The sequence below is a fragment of the Gallus gallus genome, chromosome 15 (assembly GCF_016699485.2).
Source record: "Gallus gallus isolate bGalGal1 chromosome 15, bGalGal1.mat.broiler.GRCg7b, whole genome shotgun sequence".
NCBI lineage: Eukaryota > Metazoa > Chordata > Aves > Galliformes > Phasianidae > Gallus > Gallus gallus.
The window spans coordinates 11,787,959-11,814,637 of NC_052546.1; the positions used below are offsets into that span (position 1 = coordinate 11,787,959).

The 26,679-nt window shown below is 40.5% G+C and overlaps 1 long non-coding RNA gene across 1 annotated transcript; it reads left to right on the plus strand.

Annotated features, from left to right (window-relative positions):
- The first annotated feature begins 18,434 nt into the window (after positions 1–18,434).
- LOC121106870 lies at positions 18,435–26,266 on the plus strand. The gene is made up of 2 exons (XR_005840085.1): positions 18,435–21,250; positions 21,563–26,266. It is a non-coding gene; the product is annotated as an uncharacterized LOC121106870 (long non-coding RNA).
- Positions 26,267–26,679: the final 413 nt, after the last annotated feature.

The following is a 26,679-nucleotide window of genomic DNA, read 5'->3' on the forward strand; positions in this document are numbered from 1 at the left end:
ACTGCTAAAATGGTCATCTTCTGCAAGATAGGGTTCAGAGATGTGTTGCCATAGACATTCGGTCACTGGAATTGGTCTCTAGCTACTGGGAGGTTACGGTCTATGTAAGAAAATCATCTAAGAAGTTGTTTCCTCATATGAAATTTAGATTAAGATCTCAAAAGCACATGATTACAGAATTTTGAATTTACCTATGTTATTGTTTTCACTTTCATTTAAAAAAACAGTTTTGTTCTCATGAGTTTTTTAACTTAAGTCTGAAATTAAGACAGGTTCACTTGTGCCTAGGCTAGCCTACTACATTTTGCTGCTGTGACTTTCTCTCTTAAGTAGTATATCTAATTTTTTCTTAATTTTAATCTACTTTGTACAGATACTTCAAGGAGTTGGCTCAACTGTGTCAGGAAATCATGCTTTTAGGAACAGATATTTAACCAAAATTAGTTGATCTCATCAACCAACCATTTGTCCATGTATCAGTGACAAGTTTTCACTAACATACACAAATTTGAATTTAACGCTATTTTCTTTTTTTAATTGCCACTTGAAATTATATCAAAGCTGAGAACATATTTGTGCTTAAAAGAAAGCATGATAAGCACCAATATGATATTTGTCATGAAGATTCCTGTGACAGAAAGCAAAAGTAGGGTAAGTCAGTTACTTTCACACCTCAACACTGCCTCTGCCAAGAACAAAAGAAGGGTAGTTGTCATAGAGGAATCCTTTCTGAAGGGAACAGAGAGCTCAATATGCCAACTGGACTCCACTCACATGGAAGTCTGCTGCCTCCCTGGGGCCCAGGTCAGGGACATTACAAGGAAGATCCCTGGCCAGGTACAGCACTCCAATTATTACCCAGTTCTGGTAGTTTGTGTTGGCAGCAATGAAGTTGAGGGGAGAAGCCTGAGGGCCATCAAAAGGGGCTTTAGGACATTCAGGGCAGTAACTGGAAGGAGAGGGAGCTCAGGTGGTGTACCTCTTCAGTAGCAAGGAAGAATATGGAGAGAACAGGAAGACCCACCTGGTCAACAAATGTGGCAGGGAGGCTGATGCCAATGGAGGAGAACTTTTTTTTTTTTTTTTTTTTCTGATCATGGGGCAGTTTATTCAGGATCAGGCCTGCTGCTGTTGGGGGTGGGGGGGAAGAGAGCATTCTAGCCCAGGAGCTCGTGGAGCTTATCAAGACAGCTTTAACCTAGGTTTGAAGGGGGAAGAGGATAAAGCTAGGCTTGGTGGAGACGAGCCTAGGGACAGATAAGACTGATAGACCAGATGAAGTGCATCTACACCAATGCAAGCAATATAGTCAACAAGCAGGAGGAGCTGGAAACCATTGTGTGACAGGAGAGCTGTGACTGTTGCCATCACCAAAATGTGGTGGAATTGCTCACATGACTGGACTGCTGCAATAGATGGCTATAAGCTCTTCAGAAGGGATAGGCAAGGAAGGAGGGGTGGTGGTGTGGCTCTCTTTGTCAGGGAGTGTTTTAATACTGTAGAGATCAATGCTGAGAATGATGATGTTGAGCATGGGATCAAGAGGAAGGCCACTAAGGCTGATATCCTGGTGGGAGTCTGTTAAAGATCACCTAACCAGGATGAAGAGGCAGACAAAATGTTCTATGACTTTGGCAGGGTGGACTTTGTTATTTAGGACACTGGTAGGGAGAATCCCTTGAGAATCAGTCCTGAAAGGCAAAAGGGTCCAGAAAGGCTGGATGTTCCTTTGGAAGGAAATCTTGAAGGTTCAGAAACAGGCTGTACCTTTGTACAATAAGATGAGCTGGTGTGGAAGAAAGCTGACTTGGTTGAACAGAGAATTGTGCTGGGATTCTGGGAAAAGAAGAGTTTAGTGTCTTTGGAAGAAGGATCAGGAACCTCAGAAGAGTATGAGGTTGCCAGGATACACAGAGAGAACATTAAGAGAAGGGCCAAGGAGAATCTCCATCCTTTCTTGGATGCAGCAGCAAACATTACCACCAACAATGAGGAAAAGGCTAAGGTTCTCAATGCCTTCACTTCTCTCTTAAATAGTTCGATGAGTTATCTTCAGGATAACTCGGCTCAGTGGGCTCAGTGGGATGAAAATGGGGAGCAGAATAAAATCTCCTCAATACAGGAGAAAATAGGTAGTAACCTGCTGCTCTACCTGCTCTGTCAGAAGTCCATTGAGTCAGATGGGATCCACCTGTGGGTACTGAGAAAGATGACCAGGACTGCTGAGAAATGCTGGAAAGCAGCTTGGCAACTGTGGAGGTTCTAGATGACTGGAGACTTGTCATTGTGCTGCCCACCTACAGGAAGGGTTGGAGTGAGGATCAGGGGAACTACAGGACTGTTAGCCTGACCTCAGTATCAGGGATGGCTATGAAGCAGATTATCTTGGGTACAATCACGTGGCATATGCGGGACAACTGGGGGAGCAGACCAATCCAGCATGGGTTCGTGAAAAGCAAAGACCAATTGTATGAGCTTCAACAAGACTAAGCGTAAGGTTCTGCCCTTCAGTCACAACAACCTCCTTCATTGCTACAGGCTTGGGGCAGGCTGCCCAGGGAGGTATCACTGTCCCCAGAGGTTTTCAAGAAACAGGTAGATGTAACACTGAGCGACGTGGTTTAGTGAGCATGGTGGTAATGGGTTGATGCTTAGACTAGATCATCTTTGAGCTCTTTTCCAATCTCAATTACCCTATGGAAGTAGGAAGCCCTGGTCCTAGAAAAATTTGACTTTCTGTACTTTTGAAAACCTGTGACAAACTCAATTAGTAGTAAAGCACAAGGGGAGAAAAATTATTTTCTTATGCTTTTCAAGTACTGTGCATGGTCAGAAGTTCTTAGTAAAGTACTGAATTATTATATCTTTTTATGATTAATCAAAACTGTTGCCCATATGAGTGAAAAATGCATTATCTGAAAAATGAATAGGGATTTCAGGCAAACTAGTTCAATTATACAGAATATGTATTTATGTATACACCTACTTCCTTTATGCTATTCATATGTTGCTTTTTAATACTGTATACAATAATCTAGTTAATACACAGTTCAGCTCACTCTTCCACTGGTTTCAGTATTTGCCACTGTTCATATTGCAATGGTAAAAAGTTTAGAAATTAAAGGATTTAGTACAAGAGAGGAATTTGTTGCTGGATAGGGTATTGATATTTAGTCAGCTCTTAGAAATCATAAAACACTGTAAGACTTTAAGTACAATTAATACATTCCTTCTTTCATAATGCCAATAGTTTGTTACTGTGGATCTGATTCTCCAAATAAGAATCAAATACAGAGTTAAGTAAGATCCTAAAGCATGCTGCAATCAAATTAAGCATGTGCTTACGGGGTTTTGCTCCACCGGGGTAAATTTAAATTAATAAATGCAAATATCTATTTTGAAAACAGATGTCTAGATGCAAACTGATACCATAAAATCAGTTATTTTTCTATAGTTGCTCTTCAAATAAGTGTCATGGATGAAGGTACCCAGACTCTGGGGAAGAATTGAGATTGCCCATGTATCACTACACCAACCACAGTGTACCGAGTTACAGACATTTGCAACAACAGACATGCCAGACACGGTAATTATATGCTGTTGTTTTTCTACTGACTTGCTTGAGTAAGGAGTGAAAAAACTATTTAAAAAAAAAAAGGAGGGGGGAAGATTTCCCTGGATTAAGAACTCGGGGAGGGGGGGGGGGGGGGGGGGGGAACAGGCAAGGAAATAGGATTTTGTTCCCATCTGAAGAAAATAAGCACATATCCGTAGCAAAGACAGTTCACACAAAATATTTTGGCTACTGAGTAATGGTGATAATGCAGCCATCTGATTCTCTTTGATAGCAGGCTCATCACTTTCCTCAATCACTGTCTATAAAATAACAAATACTATTGTCTCTTGATTTAGAAATGTAGATGTTAGACTGTCTAGGCACATCACTGGGAAAACGTTCAGCAAAAATTAGCCCAGCCAAAGCTATAGGGCAAACTATCTACTCAGATGCAATTTGACTTTTCAAGCATTACAAAGAAGATCGATGATTCTCATCTAATTCATCATGAAAACAAGTAGGTCTTCATAAACATACATTCGGGTTCCTCTAGAGAGAAACTCTTAACATTTGGTGTTGGCAGCAACTAGTCTTGCTTTTGTCAAGTGTCTGAAACAGCATCTCCTGGAGCTGAAAGTTATTTAATCAGCATGTCAGGTGGACAAAAAAACTGTGGAATCAATATGTGATTTATTTTCCCATACATTTCCTAAAAAGTACTTTGTTGTGCTGTAAAACTGGGAATGGAGAAAGTTAATAGAAGAAAAATGAACATACGTGTATCTGGGGGGGGGAAAAAAAAAAAAGGAAAGCAATGGCTGTAGCTGAAAGATTTTGTTGCATATTTTTGCTTTGTTTCCTAGGACTGTAAGAGGTGTGATCCGATAGCAGGTTTGTTCATTTCTAATTATGGACATGGCTTTATCTGTGAGGCTTCCTCCCCCTTCTCTGCTAACTGTGCCCCCCTCCCCTTTTTCCTCCTGTCCCCTGGGGCAGCACTGTGGTGGGGCTCAATCACTCTTTTATTAGTTGTGATATACTGTGGCTAATTCCCTTAATCTGGACCTTGCTTTCCTATAAAGCCCAGACCTCAGGTATTGAATTTCCCTGATCAAAGTGCAACCAGTGTGGGACACAGCAATCTCCACTAAACAGGGGAGCTTGGGAAAGCTCGTAAATGGAGTAAAAGAAATACGCACACACACACGCACTCACAAGATGGTGCAATCAATTGGTAGAACAATCACGTGTGAAATATTACTGGCTCCTTAAAGTGCTGGTTCTGGGATTTACTGCAGTGTATTAATCTGCTATGCTTAATGCATTGACCTTTCACCCCAAGCAATTCAGTAGACGGTGCTTGAATTGCCAGAAGCTAATACAATGGATTAGGAGCAGAAGTAGCCCACCACACGGAAGGGCCAGAGCAGCCCTAAACCATATGACCAGTAACTTCTCCATCTTTCGTACCAGATAGAGCCAGACAATGTGGCTACCACAAGAAGGCCTCTATTGACAGCAGAATTTCTGGAAAGGGAGACAGAGGAATAAAAGCTTATTATAAAACAATAGAAAAGGACAGTCTTGTGACTGAGTCACAAGGCAGGGATTTAGATGCATTTGTTTTATTCCACGCAGTCATTCTCTCCTTGTGTGTGACCACCGGCAAGACAATTCACTTCATAGGATCCTGTATTTCCTATCTGTAAAATCGGGACAGTGGCACTTACCTAATTTTCCCAGGATCAGTGGGGGAGCTTTGTTCACTGACATTCAAAAGGCATTTGGAGATGACAGGATTAAGTGTTATATATTAGTACAAAATAGGATTATATTCAGTTCATTAAATATACATGGATATGGAGAAGTGAACGGAAGAGGACTTCCCCTCATCTGTCTATCAGGAAACTCAATCATTAATCTAAAAGCTTTTCATTAAAAGTGGTGTGTTCATTGGTACAAAAATGCTCAGAACTAAAAACTAGTGCCACACAGACTTGCAGAAATGCATAGAAATAAATGATGTAAAAACCAATGCAGATTCAACAACAATGAGATAGTCAAATGTTCTTTTCCTGCTGCCTTGCTCATTGTAAAGCTCTACGTCTTGTGTATGCAAAACCCTCTGGATGTGAATTCTCAGTGTTATCTTTATCCAATATAATTTAACAAACAGTTGTACAATAAGACTGAATGCTAGAGGAGGGTCCAAAAAACTCATAAAGAAGATTATTCTGTTATAAGTAATTGCTATCAAATACTATTAAATTCTGAATAGCGTTAAGCCCCCTCCACCCGCCTGCACAGGCACTCTCATTTAGGATTAAAGCAACCTTTATTTGATTTGTTTTACCTCAATTCAAAATAAATTAGGCTGGCCTGAATTAAGTCCTCTTCAATACTAAGGAAGGGTGTCTACATAGGGATTTACTACACTTTAATTAGTCCACTTCAAAATTTAATTTGCTTATTTTTTCCTGACATGTTCATAAATTACCACAGAGTGCATAGGCCATATTTATAAGATAGCTCAGAACCTAGAGCAGGGAAAAGGGATCTGAACATACATTCAGAGTTTTCTGCGTTCATGGGAGTACTGGTGCTGCTGAGCACTCCTCAGAACTGGAATATACTTTAAGTGATGAATAGTGGTGGGATTTACTTCAACTACCCTCAACTGTCTAATGTTAGGTTTCTAGTCTAACTTTGCAGTCTAGACCTAGTCAATGGAAAGAGACACGCAGCCCTAGAAGATGGGTTGAGGTTGGACTAGATGCTCTTAGATGTCTTTTCCAACTTTATTGATTCTATTGTAATAAAACCACCCTGGTATGCATCTTTGAGACTGCCATTATATGACTGCTTTACATCAACTCAGGAGCTAGCTGTCCACAGTGAAGTTCACCTCATATTCCCTTGTCCCTAGCTGCATGCTTTGCCATCTCGCTTGTGCCAACAGGCTTTCATACAGCCGCGTAACGAATTGTGTTAAGAAACTGATCCAACCAAAACCAATTCTGAACAACAATAACAACAACAAGAGATGGAAAAAGATTAGTTACAGAAGAATTGCTACATCTGACTTAGGAAGGCTTTATTTTGATTGTGCAACCATATTATAAAAAGTGCAGGATTAATTGTGTTTAAGAGATATTTCATACATTCTAGCAGTTATATGGGGAGCTTTGCCAGGTAGTTTATATCAAAGACCTAACTGCCAGGCAACTGAAGAGGAAAACCTAAGCCCAAGAAACCAGACTGGTGCAAGTTCTTATGAATATAAATAGGTCTGGGTTTCTGAGCAATACTTATACCTCATGCCTTGTGGTTAAACATCTTTCTTCAATTTTTCACAGCAAACTTTGTCGAAGACAATTGGAAACACAGTCTTCTTTAAGTTCCTAATTTTTGCTGCCTTAAAGATAGCTGAAAGGAGCCTGTCCTGTGATAGTTATCACTCATTAAGGAGCTTGTGTAATGCACTCAGAACAGCTAATCATTTTTGGCCCTATATAAAAGCAGTTAGATTCATGCAAATTATTTTTCAAATAATAAGCAAATGTGTAAATATACTTTAAGCCAGCCATGTGAATTTTAAGAAATAATCTTTGTCTGATTGTCATTGCTGATCATGTGACAAATGGACCAGACATCACACTATGTGTTTCAAGAACGTCTTGACTCAAAACATTGCAGCCCAGCCCTTCAAGCCATAATTCAAGGACACAGAATTAGCAAAGGACAGAAGAGATGAATGGCATAACAGCCAAGAACATATCTGAGCAGAAGGGATGTCAGAGGGCTGCAATGGACAGTTGGGAAATCTCTTTGCGTTGGTGGCTTGTGGGCCCTAGTGCTCACTGCCTGACATCAGCCACTTGGAATGCCAGTAATATAACACCCCTGTGACACTCGGTGCTCCTGCCATACAGTTTTATTGCCCTGCTTCCACTCTCTCTGGTTTATATCGGATTGTGTTTTCCAAAGACAGGCAATAAAGAGGGGAGGAGGGGAAGGGGGATTTATAGCCTGCTAAACTAAACTTCCCTGGACTTGCTGTCCTCTGTCCTAGCCTTCCTCTTGCTGCCCTGACTGCTCTGCAGGAACAGTGCTTACAGCAAGGTCTCAAGGGTGTGAAGGACAAGGCTTGTCAGAGACTCACTGGGTTCTCTTCTTGGGAGGTCAGAGAGCACACACCGGTCATCCACTAATTCAGTTGCTTCAATGCATCAGGCAGCATGCATGGAGGCTTTTCACATGCTAATAATCTTGAGATTATCGAGAGAGTAATCTTGAAGGGCATACTTAAAATTTAGTGCATGAGACCTTGCTAGTTGTGAAACAAGTTAAGGCTTACCAAAATCTAGCTTGATGCATGCATCTTTTAGTGCTTCTGTTTCTGGGACACAATTGTCAAGGTCCCTCTGCCTCGTGAGATTTAATGTCAAGGGTAGGTGTGTTGCATGTATCATTTCAAGCATGTCATGACAGTAGAATGTAGCTTGGAGTCTTTATAATATAGATCCAACTAAGCTGGGAGCTTTTAAAATGTGAAGATGAAACCTCTGCCTAGTTTTGATGAGAACATCCAAAGCACCACTGTGTTACTGATAGTTGTCCCATTACATAGTCCATAAGGTAAACAATGTGAATACATGCAGATAGAAACAATGGCAACCATAGTTTTCTCAGGCAGTGCTGTCCTTACATGAAGTTGAAAGGCTGCAATAAGGCATATCTACTGTGTGATGGGCACAGTAACAGTGCAGTGTGACTTTGTGCTCTGTGAATATGAGGGCGCTCTATAAATATAGGGGTTGAGGCAGAGGATGGGGGGATTTAGATTCAGGATCAGGGAGAACCGTTTCCACATAGCAAATAATTGATGAAATGCTCACCTAAGGCCTAAGTACCTAAAAGAAAGTTTTTTTCTCTGAGATGGCCACTCAGTGGGCTGTTCCTCAAACTCCTACATTGTTCACATATTTTAAAACATCCAGTCTCTGAGAGTATGTTTTTAGAGATGGGATATATAAATGGAATTCATTCCTACTGAATTTCTATTGCAATGTGGTATTAAGGCTGAGAGACAACAAGTGCAAAGCAATTTCATGAACCAAGTCATTGCATTCAGGGAAATGTGGCAGATAAGTACTCAAATAGATAGAAAAACACCAGTAAAATGCAAGCATATGCCACCATGTATTTAGCAGTGAAATTACCCTGTGCTCCACTATCCTGTGATAAAACTGTCAAGTGTCTCTCAACCGACCATCACTAACAGAAATATTAAACCAGCTCTTACTAGTGTGATCTCACCATGCCAGGTGCTCCCCTCCAGTTTCTCCTTCACTGCTTTCCAACTGCCACCACCTTTGACAGCTGCCCTGGCTGCGGTGGGTAAGCGGAACACACCAGCATCTAACCAACAAGTCATGGAAGGTATTGCCTCAGCTCCTCTGGAGCAGTTTAGTGAGTAGTGGTGGGGTGAAATGTCAGATGATGAGTGGACTTTGGAAGGAATTTGTGAAACCATGCTGTTTGGATCGTTTAAGGCAGTGTTGAACAAAGGACAAAAGAAAATATTGTACTGTGGGGAACCACTCTGCTATGGCAGGGATATACATAAAAGGATCCAATTGGACTTTTATCTTATATTTCCCTTACTAAAAGATTGCTTGTCACAGCTTCGAAGTCCAGTTCATCTGTACAGCGCTTGACCTGCCAACTGATACCAATCAAAGAACTGCCCAACATTTAGTGTAGTAAGTGTTTTTCTGCTTTATTTATCTTCTACCATGAACAAAAAATGACATTGTGCTCAACAGCGTACTAACAGGAGCCAGAGAAAGGACTTGGAACTTCACTCTCCAAACTGTTTTGAGGCTTGCAGTACTGCATGTATTACTTTCAGGGGGAACTTGGTTTCAGCTCAGTGTAAGGATTGCTTTGTACAACATATAAAAAGAAAGGGAAAAGCTGTTTCTGGTTGCTGGGCACTTCTTCCACTGCATATGCAAGCTCAACCAATTTCTTCTCATAGAAAGCAGATACACTGCTTCCATTTCAGCTTTTCTTATCTTGTTTTTGTTTGTTCTGTTAAACAGAGGTAGCAATTCCTTGTAAATGGACTCCTTACAGCTCTTGAAAGGAAAATCCTACTCAGGTCAAGTTCTTATGCTTATATAACTTGTTGTTATCTGGTCTAAGGAGAAAAAAAAATCATAATGTGGGGTAAGAGGACAAGGAAAACCTTACATTTGGAAAACATCATCACTCTATTCCAGTTCTATTTCCCAGCCTCTGCCTTCCACAAACTCAGAGAATCCATTGTCTTCATACATTCTGTGTTTACCTACAATTTACCAATACCTGTGTGCTTACACTCTCCCCTTTCTTCTTGCTTACTGACCAAACAATTTGAGTCTCTGTTCCTGTGCAGCTATACACTTTCCTGGACAGACTGAAGTCATATGGTAGTATTCCACTACAGACATTCAGAGACAGTGGGGAAAAGGTTCAAAAGCCAAGATTGACTTTACATAAAGTTACCTCTTATGCAGGTGACGAGGTGACATTCAGGAAGCTTATGACACTGAATCAAGTGGAATGTCTGTGTGAGGTTGTATGGGAACTGGTGAATCACGGCCTGAACCTCTGATTGACCACCTGAGGTGAGCGCCGAGTCAGCCACAGGGGCACAGGTGAACACAATTTCACCTGAGTGACCAGAAGCCAGGAGCCAAGCTCCACCCCTCCTAGACCCCATTTAAGGGCTGACTCCCAAGGAGGAAGGATCTCTATCTGGAGATCACCCCTCTTAGAGCACTTCTGCAAGCCCAGGACATGGGTAAGCTTTTTATTTCATTACTCCTTTGTAAATACGATAATCTCTCTGGTCCTATACCTGTATACCTTACAATCTGTATACCTGTTTGCCATACAGAGGTCAACTTAGAGCGGGAAATCATCATCTGTTAGAAAGGCAGCAGAAAGATACACAAAACAAGTGAATGCTACTGCAGATCTCCCTACTCTTCTGGTGTGTCCTGTCAAACTTCCAAAACAACTACAACTGTGTATGCTGGACAGAGAAAATATGGTATGGGAACAAACAAATGAAGCATAAATATCTAGCCATGTACCGTCCAACAGTTTTAATTTTATGTCTTTCATTGTAGTAGCATGAAATAACATTTAAAATGCAGTAAGGATATATGTGCCTGGATATAAATAAATGCATTTTCATCTCTCCTTGTACAGCAAGGTTTTAACTCATTATGGGAAAACAGTACGTCTCTTTTGACATGAATGCCATAAGGTTCACTGTCAATTTGATCAATTATAGCGGCAGGTTACACAGTTATAAACAGTGACTCCTGACAACATGTTCATCACCCTTGAACTTCAAAAAATTAATCTTATTAGCAAAGTGAGGTCCATCATCATCAAAATAACTCTTTCCAGGTTAAAAAGAACTTACCCACTCTTCTGTCCTAACACGTTTGGGTTTCTTGGCCAAGCATGAAGCCAATTCCAGAAGAAAAGACTGTTCCTCCAGCCTGAAGGCACCTCTATCTGTGCATTTTAGAAGGGTTCTTCTGGACCTATGACTGCTGCAGTAAAGGAAGAGAATGGGATTTTTAGCTTTCCAGAATGTAACCAACATATAGAGCTCTGCAATTCAGAGTCAATACCTAAAGTGATGCTATAAGCAATAAATTGCGAGTATTTCTAGAGAGCAGCAGGTTTCTGGAAGCTCTACCAAAGAGTTTTCCCCTCTTTTTAACATCCAAAAGTGGGGAGAGGTCTATTCTGTGCTGCTATGAGGAGTAGTAAAAGACTTCAATCAGTAGTCACGTTCAAATTCAAACTTCACAAACTTTTAGGGAATCCAACCTTATTATTCTGTATGGTGTATCACGTGCGTGGCTAACAACCACAGCCAAAGCTTCCAAAAATTTGGTGAAAAGCAAGCTGAGTATCTTGGATAGGACCTGCCTTTTGTTGCCATGATAGGTCATGCTATATGGAAGTGTCCCATGAGTTATCTCAAGATACAGTTTCCTGTGCTGTACAGGCTGGTAAGAAAAGACATTATTGGAATAGATAGAACTCTCTTTGAATACATCAGCATAAACTCACTAAGGTCTGCATGCTAACTTCTGGAAGAGCAAGTAACTAATCCTGATACTTCTAATTAAATCGGCAGCTCTTTATGATTTAACCATAGCACATCTATTTAGGCCTTCTCAGTTTTATCTGTTCAGAGAGAAAGCGTGAGATTGAAGTACCATTTACATTCCACAGTTGTGGATTAGGTCCAAACAGCAGAATTCTACTTTATTCTGAAGAATTTCTCTTAGCATAGATCTCACAGAGATGCCTGACAGAGGTGCACTGTAAACAGTTACTGAACCTCAGCCTGTCTTGAAAGCTGTCATGATTCCGAGAAAAGCTTTGGAATACATGAATTGCCTCACTGTGTCCCACAGCTTTTCATGTGTACATCCAATATGAGCACCACTCCCACCCTCACGTTTCTGTTTCTCGATTGCCCTGCATTTTATCTAGTGCTTTTACCAATGGCTTCATGTGAAATATTTCTGATGGAATAACGAAAACAAAACTGGGATCCCCTCCTCCTCTATTTCTGCTGCTTATTAACCCAAGGTGATTTAGGACATCCTTGAGCCTTACAGCAATTGAAATTTATTTCAGGAGCCATGTGCTTAGGGACATGTGGAAGAGGTTATTTATTCTAAAGAGCCATCCAGCAATGATGATGTCATAGGGGCCAGCAAAATACCGTATCAATTCAGTTAGTGTGCTACCAAATCATTGCCTACAGTTTCCTATGTGTGATGGCACCTGCTGATATACAGGGTGTCTGAATATAACTGGCATATATATTGCTTCATTTTAATAAATGCTTAAAAATAGCTTTTGTCCTTATAATATTGGCCTTCTATAAACCCCTGCTAGTAAACTTTTGCAGTTTTATTTGCAACAGGCAAAAATCTATTGTAAACAAGTTCCTTCTCAACACAAAATGAAATGCAGTCCAGTTATGGCAAGTTGAACTCCCATAAAACTCTTTCCTTCCTTTGTATATACAAATGACAGATTTGTGAATAAAGAAAATACTCCATAATTAGGACATTTTTTTCTATAAAACCTTACCCAGAAATAGTTAAGTTTAAAGAAGTTCTGCCTCACGTACCTACCACTATTAAGACCGTTTTCAGAGATGCTTCTAAAATTCACAGCCTCCTCCTGAGGGTGGCAGCGTTCAAGCTTTGCTTTTGGTTCTAAGGCAACAGATATTGGTGAAATCTATCCAAGGTTACAAGTTCAGAGAATCACAGACAGCAAGGTAGAAAATAATTCTAGCACTTCTTCTAATTCATCTCCTTCCACAGGACAACTAGACTTGGAGTGTTCCTTGATGGTGAGTGAAGAAATTGGGCAGAGAGGGATGTTGTTTTTATGTGGGCTGAACTATAGGTTCCTCATACACAACCATCAGGAGGTTATTAAACACAGAACAAACAAAGCACTGTATTTCCTCTCTTTCTTGAATGGGTATTAAATAGTTCAAACACTATAAGTAAAGGCAGAGGACCTCTGCATTGCTGGATTAGAATGCATATGCCTACTGATGTGCCTAACGTATTTGTTTCTCAAGTTTTGACTCTTTGGGGATCTGAATCAGAGGGACTTGAAGTCAACAGGAAGACCCTGTATGACTTTAAGTACTGAATTAGGCCCTTTATAGTAGTGAGCTATTTGTAAGTGATTGTGCTGTTCTGCATTATTACTTGTAAATGTTGAGGTGCGTAATTCTTCATTGCAAATAGCTCGTAACTCTCCTTTTGTGAATATCCCATCTGTAAATTCACCCAAAGTGAGTTAGTTACATGGCTTAGGTATTGTGAATACTGTATCCTCACTGGTTACAAAGCAGTGCATTCCAAGTATGTTATGAACTATACCACTGATGATCTTTAACATCTTTTCCAACCTGAGTAGTTCTATGATTCTGTGATTCAGTGTGTGCTTTCTGAACTTATTTCTATATTAAATTCCCTCGCTATAGATACAGTGCTATATAACTTGAACATCAATGGCCTACAAAGTGTCGCACTATGTTTAAGTCCAGAATTATTTCAACATTCAAGGTTATATTCAAAGAAATTCTGCTCAACATTTAGTTATCATAAGTGCAGGTGTGGAGTTCTCTGTCATGGAGGAAGCCACAACATTATTAGGACTTAACAGGAACATTATGTGTGGAAGTTATCTGCTACCTGGGAGCCTGGAATGAAAAGAAGCAAATGAGAGTAAAGATGGACTACAATTTCAGTATGAGGATGGACAGGTCCCATTGTGCTGCTGTTATCTTAACCAGTACAGCTGGCAGTGGGTGAGGATTCACATACTATTGGCACATTTATTGTATGATCTCCTGAAGCCAGAAGTAGTCCCACTGGTCTATTTTTAATTTAGACTGATGCTTCCTTTATAACTCCTTCACTAGGATGTTATGTGCAATCACTGATGTCAGTACTCTATCCAGGCAACCACATAGTTTTAACATGGTATTTCCCAAATTGTTATATTTGGAAGCATTTTCATTTTTTTTTTTCCCTCAAAATGCATTGTTTCCTACCAATTGCTCTTCTCCACTCCCTTAAGTTAAAGCAAGCAAAGAAGATTCAGAGTCCTCCCATAACAGGACAATGTAATATCTGGGGAATAATTTGGCTCTCATGTTCCACTCCCATCTCTTTAGTTCCTTTCTTTATAGACTTTCCTCTACAGCAGTTCCTAATCTGTTATTCCTCTCTAATTCAATTCTTATTCCCTTCGTGGATCAAAATCTTTTGTATATCTGCTACAGACTTCTTAAGGCGTCCATGTACAGTTTAAGGGTCATATTAACAACAGGGATTGTTTGTATGACCTAATTAGATTTCCACAGAGACAGCCTTAATTGGTCCTTTTGGTTTTTTTGGATTGTCCGCAAAGTAATAGTGCAATGGCAGCGTTCATTTTGCTTGGCAGTATCAGGCCATATATCACATCCTTTTCCTTTCAGTCCTTCAAATAAGCTTGTCTCATTCTTATTTTGGTTTCAAATTATAGATTATAAATTTCACTTCTCTCCACTTTTCTCTATAATTTGACCCCCAGCTGTTGAAACTACTTCTAGTGATTCCCTCTGCCCACCGTCTGCCCCCATTGCTAACGGTTTCATATGAAAGACAGCCCTTGCTTTAGGAACAAATGACGTCCCTCAGACCAGCTGTGTCTAATAAAAACCCAACCTCCAACTCTCACTTCCCGTCCTCAAATGGATAAAATTGATTGGAAAGTGCTGACGATAAGATACATGGGAATACAAAATCTCCTTCAGTCAACAGACCGGAGTTGTGCCCTGTGACATCATCGTATCCGAAAGAAATGATGCTGTCAGTTTCTCCACAGCCCTGTAACTAGAAGTTATTACAGTTGTCTGATAGAAGTTATACTTGTTCACTTAATATAGCCTTTTTTTCTAGCTGGGCTTCAGCTATTTTCATTCCTTAAGTGCCATAATGAACATTAGATCAATTTTTTTAAAAAACAAAACACTTACTCGTGTTGGATGACCATTTGAAACAGTTTTACAGGAACACTGCAGAGTATCTAAATGGGAAACAAGAGTGCATTGTGCTGCAATGGCTCTACACCACTTGTTCTACACAGGTGTGGGGCTGGCGGGTGGCATGAGCCTATGCTACTTGCTTTCACACTATCGATGTTCTGGCAGATAGATGACAGTTTCTTATACATGGCTGTATGGCTGAATACAGATGTATTAGACAGCAGAAAAGGTTTTGATTCACTCTATTGCCTGGGCAACCTTAAAAGAGAGCAGAGGTTCAGTCCTCACGTCTGAGTATTCAGAAGTCCTCTGTACCTTTCTCTACCTATCCTTAGCCAAACTGGGGTAATATCTATTGCTGAAGACAAAAACAGTAACTTTGATCTCTCTCTTTTTCTTTTTTTTTTTTCCCATTACCCATTGGAGTTTTATTTGTTCAGCTTCTCCAAACCGCTTAAAAAAAACCTTAACTCCTCTTCACATTTTCACTACCCTTGGATGACGTGGAGTATTTCTCTGGACATCTTTGGTTGAGAGCACTGTCCAGAACTCACATAACTCACATTGTTTTCATGAGATTTCTGGCATACCTGAATCTTTGTCAATTCAGAAGTACCATTCTTTGGCTTTTAGTTCTATTCCATCCTTCACTTCCCAAGTGAAGCCTGGAGATACATAACAGCTATATGTGATTTGAGAAAAACAGTATGAAATTGTTTTTTAAAGTTCAGAAGGGATTTCTTGTTTTATTTACGGAATGAGGAGATTTAACTGCAAAGTTCATGTCTTTGTTACTATTACATAATGCAAAACATTTTGATGATCAGAATAACACACACATCAATGCAGTATTTAAATTTTGAATTAATGCTGTTCCTGCCCATTGCTGTATTCCATTGTGGACGCAATTCTCCAGATCTAGTCACTCTCCGTCACTGAAAACTGTTTAATTTCAATATTCAGTGACAATCTGTAACAATGCAGAATAATATACCCAGTGGTGAGGAAGGCAGTACTGTACATACTGAAAGAAATTATCTACTGGGAATGGGAATTCTTTCATACAAGTATTATTTGCAGTTGGCTTTGAATATCTGCAGAAGTTATGTATTTCTGCAGACAAATGGGTGACTCAAATATCAGATAGGTTGACAAAACTGTACTCTATTCTTATGCTTACAGCATCTCTTTCCCCTTTTCCCCTTATCACTTCAGGAAGCTCACTTCCAAATATCACACATCATGAAATAAGTTGAAATCAAGTAGTTGGATGTGTTAGGGATCTCCCTCCAGCCCATAAGAGGACCACTCACAACTGAAGAAGTCTCAGAAATCTGCTTCTCTGCTTTGTGGTAGCATACTAGATTTCAAAGTACAACAATTTTATATTATGATATAAAAAAAGATTGTGTTCTTTGCAAAATCCAAAAATGGATTTTGTTCTTTGCAATTGTGCCTTCCAGAGATTAAGTCCTAGGGTTACTCCTATATAGCTGGATAGCAAAAACTTATTTCAGCTGATAGGTAACATCGTTCTTCTGCTGAGTAGCAGCAATATTCTGGGCCTTTCAAAGTATTTTTGTTTGATAACATTGAGAACAATGTTTTTGTATGATAATTCATATCAGCCATTCTCACTCTTCTACATCAGCTCATCCAGACAAGTGGTTGGAAGGCTGCAGCTTGGCTTTCAGTTATCCAACTCAAAAATCTGATTGTGTCTCTCTACCAGACTTGAATAAGGTCTGTCTTACCAGAGAAAATATCATTCACTTCAAAATCATGTCTTATTCATATCATTGCTTTGTGACATATGTCCATTTATGAACAATTATTGTCAAGGGTGAAACACAAGAAGAATAAAATTTCATCAGAAATCTCTGATAAGTGCCTTGAGAACTCACCAAGAATTGCAGCCTCTTCCACTGAACCAGACTGAAGCATTATTTCACAAAAGCAAGGTGAAATATCTAGCTAGTTTTATGGTTTTGTTCTTCTCTTTTTTTTATTATTTTTAATAAAAAATATTAACTATTAAAGTAAGTTGTGTTACATTACACATTAACTATATTACATGTTTTACAAGGGTTGTTCTGAAAGCAATGCCTCCTATTTTATTATGTTGGCCCACAGCATCAGAGGTGAGTGTTGATGGTACGACAGTAGAGGCTGAACCTTCCTACCAGTCCCATTGTATTTTGTCGCCATGTGGCAGATGGCAGCAGCAGGGCAGTCTGACAGAATGGCATCTGACATGGAAGCATGATATTCAGGCTTTTATTCATCTCTGGCAAAAATGCATAGTTAAAGGTGGTGAATATGTTGAAAAATAGCATTTTGTAGCTGAAAATGTGCCCTATCAAATAATGTTATTGTTCTCTTTTCATTGGTTGTAGTTTTCATGGAAACAAATTGGAGGCATTACTTTCGGAGCAACCATGTAGCCCAAGAAAATTTCTCTTCACTCAGTGTGGCCCAGGCATGCCAAGAGGTTGGACCTATGGGTCCATACCAGGAGGTAATGTTTTGCTCCCCAGTTTAACTTTATGTGCTCAGTGTTGTACAAAACTGCTTCAGAATCATGGAATAATGGAATCACAGGATTGTTTAAGCTGGAAGGAACCCTTAAAGGCCGTCTAATCCAACTGCCCTGCAGTAACTGGGGACACCTGCAGCTGATCAGGTGCTCAGAGCCCTGTCCAGCCTGACCTTGGTTATCTGCAGGGATGGGGCACCCATCTCCTCTCTGGGCAGCCTGTGCAAGTGCCACACTGCCTTTATCACAAAAAAGTCTTTTCATTACATCCAGTCTAAATCTCCCTTCTTTTAGTCTGAAACCACTTCCCCTTGTCATTTCACAATAGATCCTGCAAAACTGTCCCCTTCCTTCTTAAAGCCACTTTAGATACTGAAGGCCGCTCTCAGGTCTCCCCAGAGCCTTCTCCAGCCCCAGTTCTCAGCCTGTCCTCATAGGGAGGTGCTCCATTCATTTTTCGTGGCCCCTCTCTGGCTGTGCTCCAACAGGTCCATGTCTCTCCTGCACTGAGCACTCCCCATCTGGATGCAGCACTGCAGGTGAGGTCTCGCAGCACACAGCAGAGGGGCAGATCCTCTCCCTCGCCCTGGTGGCCGCACTGCTTTGGATGCAGCCCAGGAGACAGTTGGCTCTCTTGGCTGTGAGGGCACAGTGCTGGCTCATGTCCATCTGCCATCCACCAGTACCCCCAAGTCCTTTTCCTTACTTTCTCTTTTCCTCCCCCAGCTTGTATCAACAGGGTACAACTCTTGATGCCACCTCCCTGCCTGCAGGGCTGGCAGGTCTTGTACCTGGCTGAGCCCCATTGGATGTGCAGCTCCGTCAGCACACTCCTGCTGCAGCTGCCTAGTGGTCGCTCGCTTTTGGGGTTGTTCAGCAGTAGAGCAGGGCTCCAGGGGGCTCCTTGCCTTTGAGACACAGGTGAGAAATGAATATTTCACACAATGAAACATTGCTCAGCAGATGTCAGGTGAGAGAAACACAGCACTGATGGGAAGTTGGAGGGGTTGGGCAAGGCAGGTGTGACAACAGATGTATTGTCAGGAGAAGCCTGGCACGTATCACATAACCTCTTCAAATCCAGGTTGAGGTAACATCATCCCTCATGCCTAAATTATCTGCCACTTCAACTGTCAGTCAAGTTTTGGTGGGTGTTTATGCATTAACTGCAGAGGGCTTGTCACTGTAAATAACCCAACAGAGCTGACACGCTTAATCTTCTGAGTGGGGTCACTTCCATTATGAGAGAAGCATTTATTGCCACAGTTGATAAGAATTTTCCACTCTTCAAAATGAACACTCTAAGCAAAATGGTGGGGTTTTCCTATTTGAAATGCATCCATTCTGGGGTTACTGGGGCAACTGTCTCTACACCTAGCCAATGGAAACATCCACACGGCACTCTTTGGTATGGACAAGGTCTTTGTTTTCTATCCTAAAACAACTCTGTGTTCTTGTGTGAGCTCTGAAATTAGTCAGAACACATTGTTTTGGAAAGATGAATGAATGTCCTTTTGTTGGAAATCGGAATTTTTGACCGGATAGGATGATAATGCAATCTTTGATGGCAAGATATAATATGAAAATATTAAGGCAAAATCACTGAAAGCCTGATGTTTCATCTGTGCTTCCAAATCAATGAGGCTTTGTTATAAATGCTTTTGTAATGAAAAGAGCAGTTTAAATAGAAAAATCAATATCCGTAACAAAATCGTTACAGTTTCCTCTTTTGCTCTTATGTTTGATAAGTATTTTTCCAATTTGTTTGAATTTTGACTACTCAGATATGCTAAAAGAATTTCACTTAAATACCGATTCCTGCATAATTGCAGGCTGCATGAGTTCTTTTAAAGAACATTATTAGTTAGGACCAGGCATTTGCTAATCGGTAACCAATTTTCCAACTTTATTTGTATTCTTAAGGTGAGAACTATCAGGGAAGTCAGTACTTAGAAGTGTACATGCTGTAACAACACTAAGAACTGTCGCTGGCTGCTTCCATGGGGAATTATTCCCAACTGAATGGTAACACCACTGGCTGACAAGGCTTGACTAGCATCCCCGCGTGAAGGGCATCTCATCAATCAAGAGGGAGACGCCTGGCATTATTAGCTTATTATTATTAGTCTATAAGCTTGGTCTGTTGCTGAGCATGATGCTCACATTCTGGTGATCTCTGCTGGGGGATCTTGATGTTGATGTAGCCTGGTGCCACATGGTTCCTGCTGTGAGCCGTGTGGTTGTCAGCCCATTGGAGGCAGAGCTTTCCACTATCCTGTGCTGCTTCTCTGGTTGCCTGAGAGTAGAATAGGTCCAGTGTGCTCCTTAGCAGCGGAGTGCTGCTGTGCCGAGGCAACCACAGTGCCCCACAGAGGCTCACATGTTCTACTGATTATCCAGCACACTTAAACTTTGAGTTATAACGGTGACCCCAGCCAGTTGGCTGAAAAAATATATTTGACATCATTGAAAATGTATGCTGCTGCTGAAGCATGGATTTTAATTTGGGGAAAATGTCGGCCATAATCTAGCATACATTAAAAAATATATCTTTTTATTTCCATATGGGTCACGTTAAGGAAAATATTAAAAAAAAGGAGAAAAAAAAAAGGGAAAAAAAGCCAACTCTATTATATGAAGTCTCATTAAAGCAGCCTGGAAAAGTTTAGCCAATTTACAGGCTATACATCTTAATCTCCCCAAATTACAGGAACGATAGAAAAACGGGTGGCAGAGAGGGAAAGCGGGGCCAGCAGTACCTGGCTGGGGGCCAAACAATGGATCAAGTAGCCCGTGCTTTCCCTTGACTGCTACCCCTTGTTATTTAAAGAAGAGGAAGGATTTTCAAAGAAAGGCCTTGAAATGGCATGGTATGGAGAGTACTTCCTTTGCCAGATAGAAACAAAGAGCAAAACTCATTTATTTTAATATATTTCCTTGCTCAAACTCTTCAGTGTCTAGTGTGATGGATTTCTGAGAGGAAAAGAATGTATCTGCAATTCTGTCTATTATAGGATAAAGTGAAGGCAATGGAAGACATATGATGGGTATAACACCTACATATTAATAATAAACCGGGCTAAATCTTACAGCTCAAGGAGATAGGGTGACATCAGCACATCTTTCTGTTTGTCTAACTTGAGATTCACAACACTTTTATTTCTTCCAGCATTGCTAGTAGGTGTTCCTAAGTGGACAGCATCTTGGAAATGAAGGGTAGGATGGATGATTGGATGATAAAGAATACAGAGATGAAACAGTCGGAGACAAAAGGAAAGAAGCACAGAGATATAAAATGGCAGAGAGGTCACTGCCATTGCTGAATCCAGTAGTGTGCATGTGAAAAACTGCTTGATATCTTCTTTTGCTTCTGTTGCACTGGGCTACTGCGATCTACTCAAATGGCAAAAGGTGCTCTGTGAAGGGAGCATGAAGAAGTTGTGAAAAGTCACTGTTGTCTCCTCCACTAGTTTAGTAGACCACACACTGCAGAAGGCATCAAAAAGAGGTAAGGTGTCCTGACATGAATTAGTGGGTATGTTTAATAACCAGCAGGGTGAACTGACTTGACCATCAGAAAGACAAGGAAAGAAGCTGGAAGATCGAGTGTTTGCAAATCAGCCTGCTCTTAGTTAAAGCCAAGGCAGAGTGGCTTAATATATGTGTCTGTAAATACAGTAGGATAGAGTGGGAATATAATACTAGAATGGTATTATTTTAGGTCAGATCTGGTTTTTGTAGTGTTTTCAGGGAATAAAAATTCAAACTGCAACATGGGTCAAAATGTATGGCAGAAATCAGTTGTATTTTCTCCTTGTAGGTTTGATTATAGTTGACCAATGTCATCTCTTCCTTCTATGGTACCCAGAAAGCACACTGGTGGCAAGCAGGCTGGATACAAGGTACCAGGAACACTCAGTGTTTACTTCAGTGCCCTTTTAAGATGATTGTATGTATGACAATATTAATCTGCTGTGCATTTACATATTCCTGAGAGAAGTCACAGTTGACAAAGAAGTTCCATACTTTTTTGGGAAGACTGTTTCACTGCACTGTTTTATGCTTCTAGATCCAAATATCTACTGCAGGAGTTGTTACTGGTTACAGACTTGGTTTTTGTTGCTTTGTTGTTGTTTGTTTTGTTTTGTTTCTGTGCTCTGGTAGGCACTCTTCCCTACCATATTTCATGGGCTGGATCTTGAAATCTTCTGTTACTGCCTTCCTATTCCTCAAGCCCTCTGGCCAGGGTTTGCCCCATTATGGAAATTAACAACCAAAGGGAGGGGTTACTTTGCAGTAGACATATTCTGTGTGGCCAGCTCTGGCTTGTTTGAGGAGATTCCTGCTGACTTGTTTGCTTGAGGAAACTTACAGCTTGGCAAATAAGTTGCACAACCTGCTTTCTTGTGCATCAGAAAGGGCTTTTTTGCATGCACGTATGTCTGTGTTTGTGATGCCCTGCCTAGTTCTGTTGCATAGTACTTTGAGACGTTGCCTGTGGGGGCTAAGGCATTTTGTGTGCCTTCTGTGTCAAGCAGGTCTTACACTCTGTGCATGTGGTAGTGTTAATATGGGTGTGTCCTGGGGGCAAGTTTATTAATACAACTAAAGATAATGGCCTTGGCAACATCTTGAAGCATCCTGCTCCATTAAATTATAGACTCTGTGGAGACAAAGAGATTAGGGAGAGCAAGGAAGATTATTCCACACAACAATTTATCATTGTAATTTGCTAGTTTTACAAACTTTGCAGAATTAAGTGAGAAAAATGAGATGCCTTAAATATGCTGAAGTTCCTGCTACTAGAACTGATGTATGATTAGCTCCACCTTACCAGTTTGTAACCAAGGATACAGAAAGCAGTGTATGTTTATACAGCAATGAGTAAAAACACTCATAAACGATTTGTGTCATGTTTGAGAGATACAAGAATGCAAAGAAAAAAAGAAACAACCACCAAAATAGAGCATTGAACAATCCTACCGACTCAACACTCGCGAATTCATAATATCAATAAATATAAATACTTCAAGACGGGGCCATGACTTCTTGTACAAAGGCTGCTCCAAAAGTAATGCCTCCTTTTTTTATTATGTTGACCCGTGAGATCAGAGGCAGATGTTGGTATGGCAGTAAAGGCTGAACCTTCCTATCAGTACCCCTTTACATTCTGTTGCCACGTGACAGATGGCAGCAGAGGGGCAATCTGACACAATAATGTCTGACATGAGAGTGTGTATGAAGCAAAGGTGTGAAACAGAGTTCCTCCATGTGGAAGAAAAATGCCACCCATTGACATTCATTGATGTTTGCTTAACATTTATGGATACCAACTCATGGATGTGAGCCCAGTGAGGAGTGTATGGTGCATTCAGCAGAGGCAACAGTGGTAGTAGATCACCTCCTCTGGTGTACATTGTTACGAGTGCAGCATGCAGCTCTTGTTCATTGCTGGTGAAAAAGCAGAGCTAATAGTGATGACTGTGTTGAAAAGTAATGTTTTATACCTGACAATGTGGTCTATCAAATAGTGTTATTGCATTCTTTGTATCTGTTGTAGTTTCCATGGAAATAAATAGGAGGCATTACTTTCAGAGTGACCAATGTATGTTCCTACCACACTCCATATGGTGACATTGCAGTCTGGTCTGAGTCTGGTTACCTGGGCAATGAGTTTCTATGCATACAGTAACTAGTTATTTCTCATAAAGATTTTTTTGGCTGCTTTGCCCATTCCTTGTGTAATCCATCTCTCACCATCTTCTTTTTCTGGAGTGTCTCAGATGTTCCCAGTGTCTCCACTGGATTTTCATGACATATGCACCACCTCCAGCCTTTCACAGTACACAACTGTGCTATGAGGTTAGTGCCTTTCCTTTAAACCTAGCTTCTACCACCTCCTTTCCAGCAGACCGACAGACTTCATGTATTCCTACTGACTAAACTTAGTTTTTAGGTTGCTTCTTATTGTTATTCCTTCAGATGTGTCTGAATGTTTGATGTGTTAAGTCTGATGTGGGTTTTCTGACAAAAGGAAGAATCTTTGTAAGTTTATTAGCATCCGCACTGACGAAGCTTTCTGTGATGTATTTCTTTCTACCACCAGCAAGAGTTCTATTTATCTTCTACGTTTTCTTCTGTTTTAACTTTCTTTTGCTGTTTTGTTGTTCTCTTAAGTGCCCTCAGACAACCTACAGTGTGTGGTTAAAAGTTTGAGATTGATGCTAGGGAATAAAGCCACTGAAATGCCCCCTCTAAACTGAGTCCATTCTCAATGTGGCACTTTTGAAATGCAGCCTTTCTTCACTGCGATTTGGCCAAGGCTATCACTGTGTTGCTTCTGAGTTTTGAATTCTTATTGAATGCAGAGGTAAAAGCTAGTAGATGCACACAAACGTCACTGTACTATCTCTGATATTTTATGACTGTTAGATTTTACATCTTTGGGTGACTGTGATCTATTTCACTAACACTTCTCCTTACTAATATCTGTCTACTTTTGTCCTCAGAGCTTGCTAGCTCATGGTGTCTGCACACAGACCTAAGTGGGAAGCACAGGCACAGCTTCCTTTGTGCTGCCCCCTGGGCTGCAGGGGCAGTTGCTTCCCCAGGCATGAATGGTTCCCTAGAACATGCATGCCAGGGTTTCACAAGTGAGCCATAAGGAAAAAAAGGCTTCTCTTTCACTGAAATTCAGTGTGAGATGAGTACTAACTCTCAGCAGGTTTTCTGAAAGATTCTGGTCATGAGTCAGACTGAGGAAGAATCAGGATAGCACTGTGTGCATATCGTTCAGAGCTCTCTGAGAAGCTGAGAACATGACTGGAGCACTGCTACTAGTGGCTGTTGCTGACCATGCTGAGCATGCTTCTAGAATCTGCACATTCAAAAGCACAGCATCAAGACGTTCCCATTTGTCTTTGTTGATTCTGTAGTTGAAACAAACTCAAAGAACGTAGAAGAGCAATACCTCAAGTTATAGTTGTTTTATGAAGTTCCTTCTCCTCTGTAAATTAGCTTTAACTCTAAAAGCTGTAAGTGGAGGAAAAAAGTGATAGAAGAAGGAAAGAAATGCTCATTAAATGTTATTGCACTGACTGTTGCATGTTAGCAGGTTCAGTTCAATCATACACTTGTATGTACTGTACAAATTGTTTCAGTCTCGTTTTCTGAAAATTATTTACATGTGAAATAGATGTTTAGTCCTTATTCTAGTTTTTCAGTTCCATCTATAAAGAGTGTGGCAGACACACTGCTGAACTTGAAGCTCTTGGAGACCATGTTTCTTTGACGGAACCTTTTCTAATAGTGAGAAACTTTATCTGAAAGAATGAGTGCAACTTTGAGACTCAGGAGCTGTAGTATTGGACCCTGGCTAACCTGTAGCTCTGCATGTGGCACAGGACAAATCCTTTTACTTCACTTTCTACTTTCCACTCTTCAGGCCTGGGAATGACATACTTCCAAAGTAAGATACCAAAGGAAACAAGAGTTATCTCATGTGTTAGATTCCTGTAACTTTAAACTCCCAATATTCTTTTTTGTAAGACATGGGAACTTTTACAGCTATCTGACCTTGTAGAATGTTACTGGTGTTTAGAAAGCTTTGAAGTGCAAGTAATAATCTTCTGCTTGAGTTCTTGGTCCCTAGCTGAAGCATTCAGTGGTACACTCCTCTTGGAACAGGATGGGGCTGTAAGGGCACAGTGGCCAGCTGCACCAGGACATTTAATTTGTTCTGGTTTTATTTCATTACTATAAACAAGCCCGCCTGTTTACAGAACATTGGTCCTTACCATTACAGTGTTCTTGATTTTATTTTATTTGGAGCCCCTGAAATCTTCTGTGGTACTAACTCTTCTCTTCTTCCCCTATTAAGAATCACAGCAAGGCAACCTAGACCATACCTGTGATATTTGTCATAGTATTGCTTAAGCATTTTGGAGACAAGGGCTGTAAAACTGGTGCTCATATGTGTCTATGTATACATGGATATATGAATGTGCGTAGTAGGAAAAGAGAAGTTTTGAAGACTTGGAATTCTGTCTTGTATATTCTACTAAATAGAAGTGTATTTACTGTATTCTGTGTGAAACCCCAAAAGCTCTTTGATGGGAATCTTGACTGTTCCCTGAAACTGAAAACTGAAAGGGAAAAAATGTTTTCTTAACCTGTTATTTGAATGTGGAACCCACTTCTTGAGTCACCACTTCCCTAAGGAGGAAAGCTACTAGAACTGGAAAAAGTGTCATGCTGCCCTAAGGCAGCTCTCTTTTTTGTGTAGAAGGGAAGTTCATCAGTTCCCTGACACAGGCCTCTGTATTTGACAGCCCAGATATAAATAATACCATAAGAGAACTATGCTGACATCAATCTTGATTGTCCGATGTTGAAGGTGGCAACATGCCCTTCTTGCTCAGCCCAATAACATATTCAGACAGAAGAGGCTGACTGCTGTATTCTTTCACAGCTCTCGAAGAGAGGTGGAAAAGGAGTAAACGTTTGTGCTCCTGTCCTTTCTGGTGTCATAGAAAGATTTCAGTTGAATACAGAGTGTGTAAGGCTGGTATCAATAAAATTGGATCGAATTTCACTTCTGCTCCTGACCACATGGCTTTATGTGGTTCATGCTGCCACTGATTCAGGCTTTGCTGCCATGTAGAACATGTGTAGGGTTCTAGAGCCCTTGATGATGTTCTCTGTTTCTGTCTGACAAGAGAACGTCATACCCTCTGGCTCTTTTCTCTGTAAACAGACAATACTTGAAAATGAAAACATGCATTTTTACATAAGCTGACCTTGAGAAAGCTTACGTAAAGCCTAACCCTAACCCATCCTGGTAGATCATCTGTATTTCCATTTATGATAATATCTCATGACTTTTACCGGACTTTTTTAGTAACACTTGCAGAGACTTGTTTACAGATGAAAGACCAA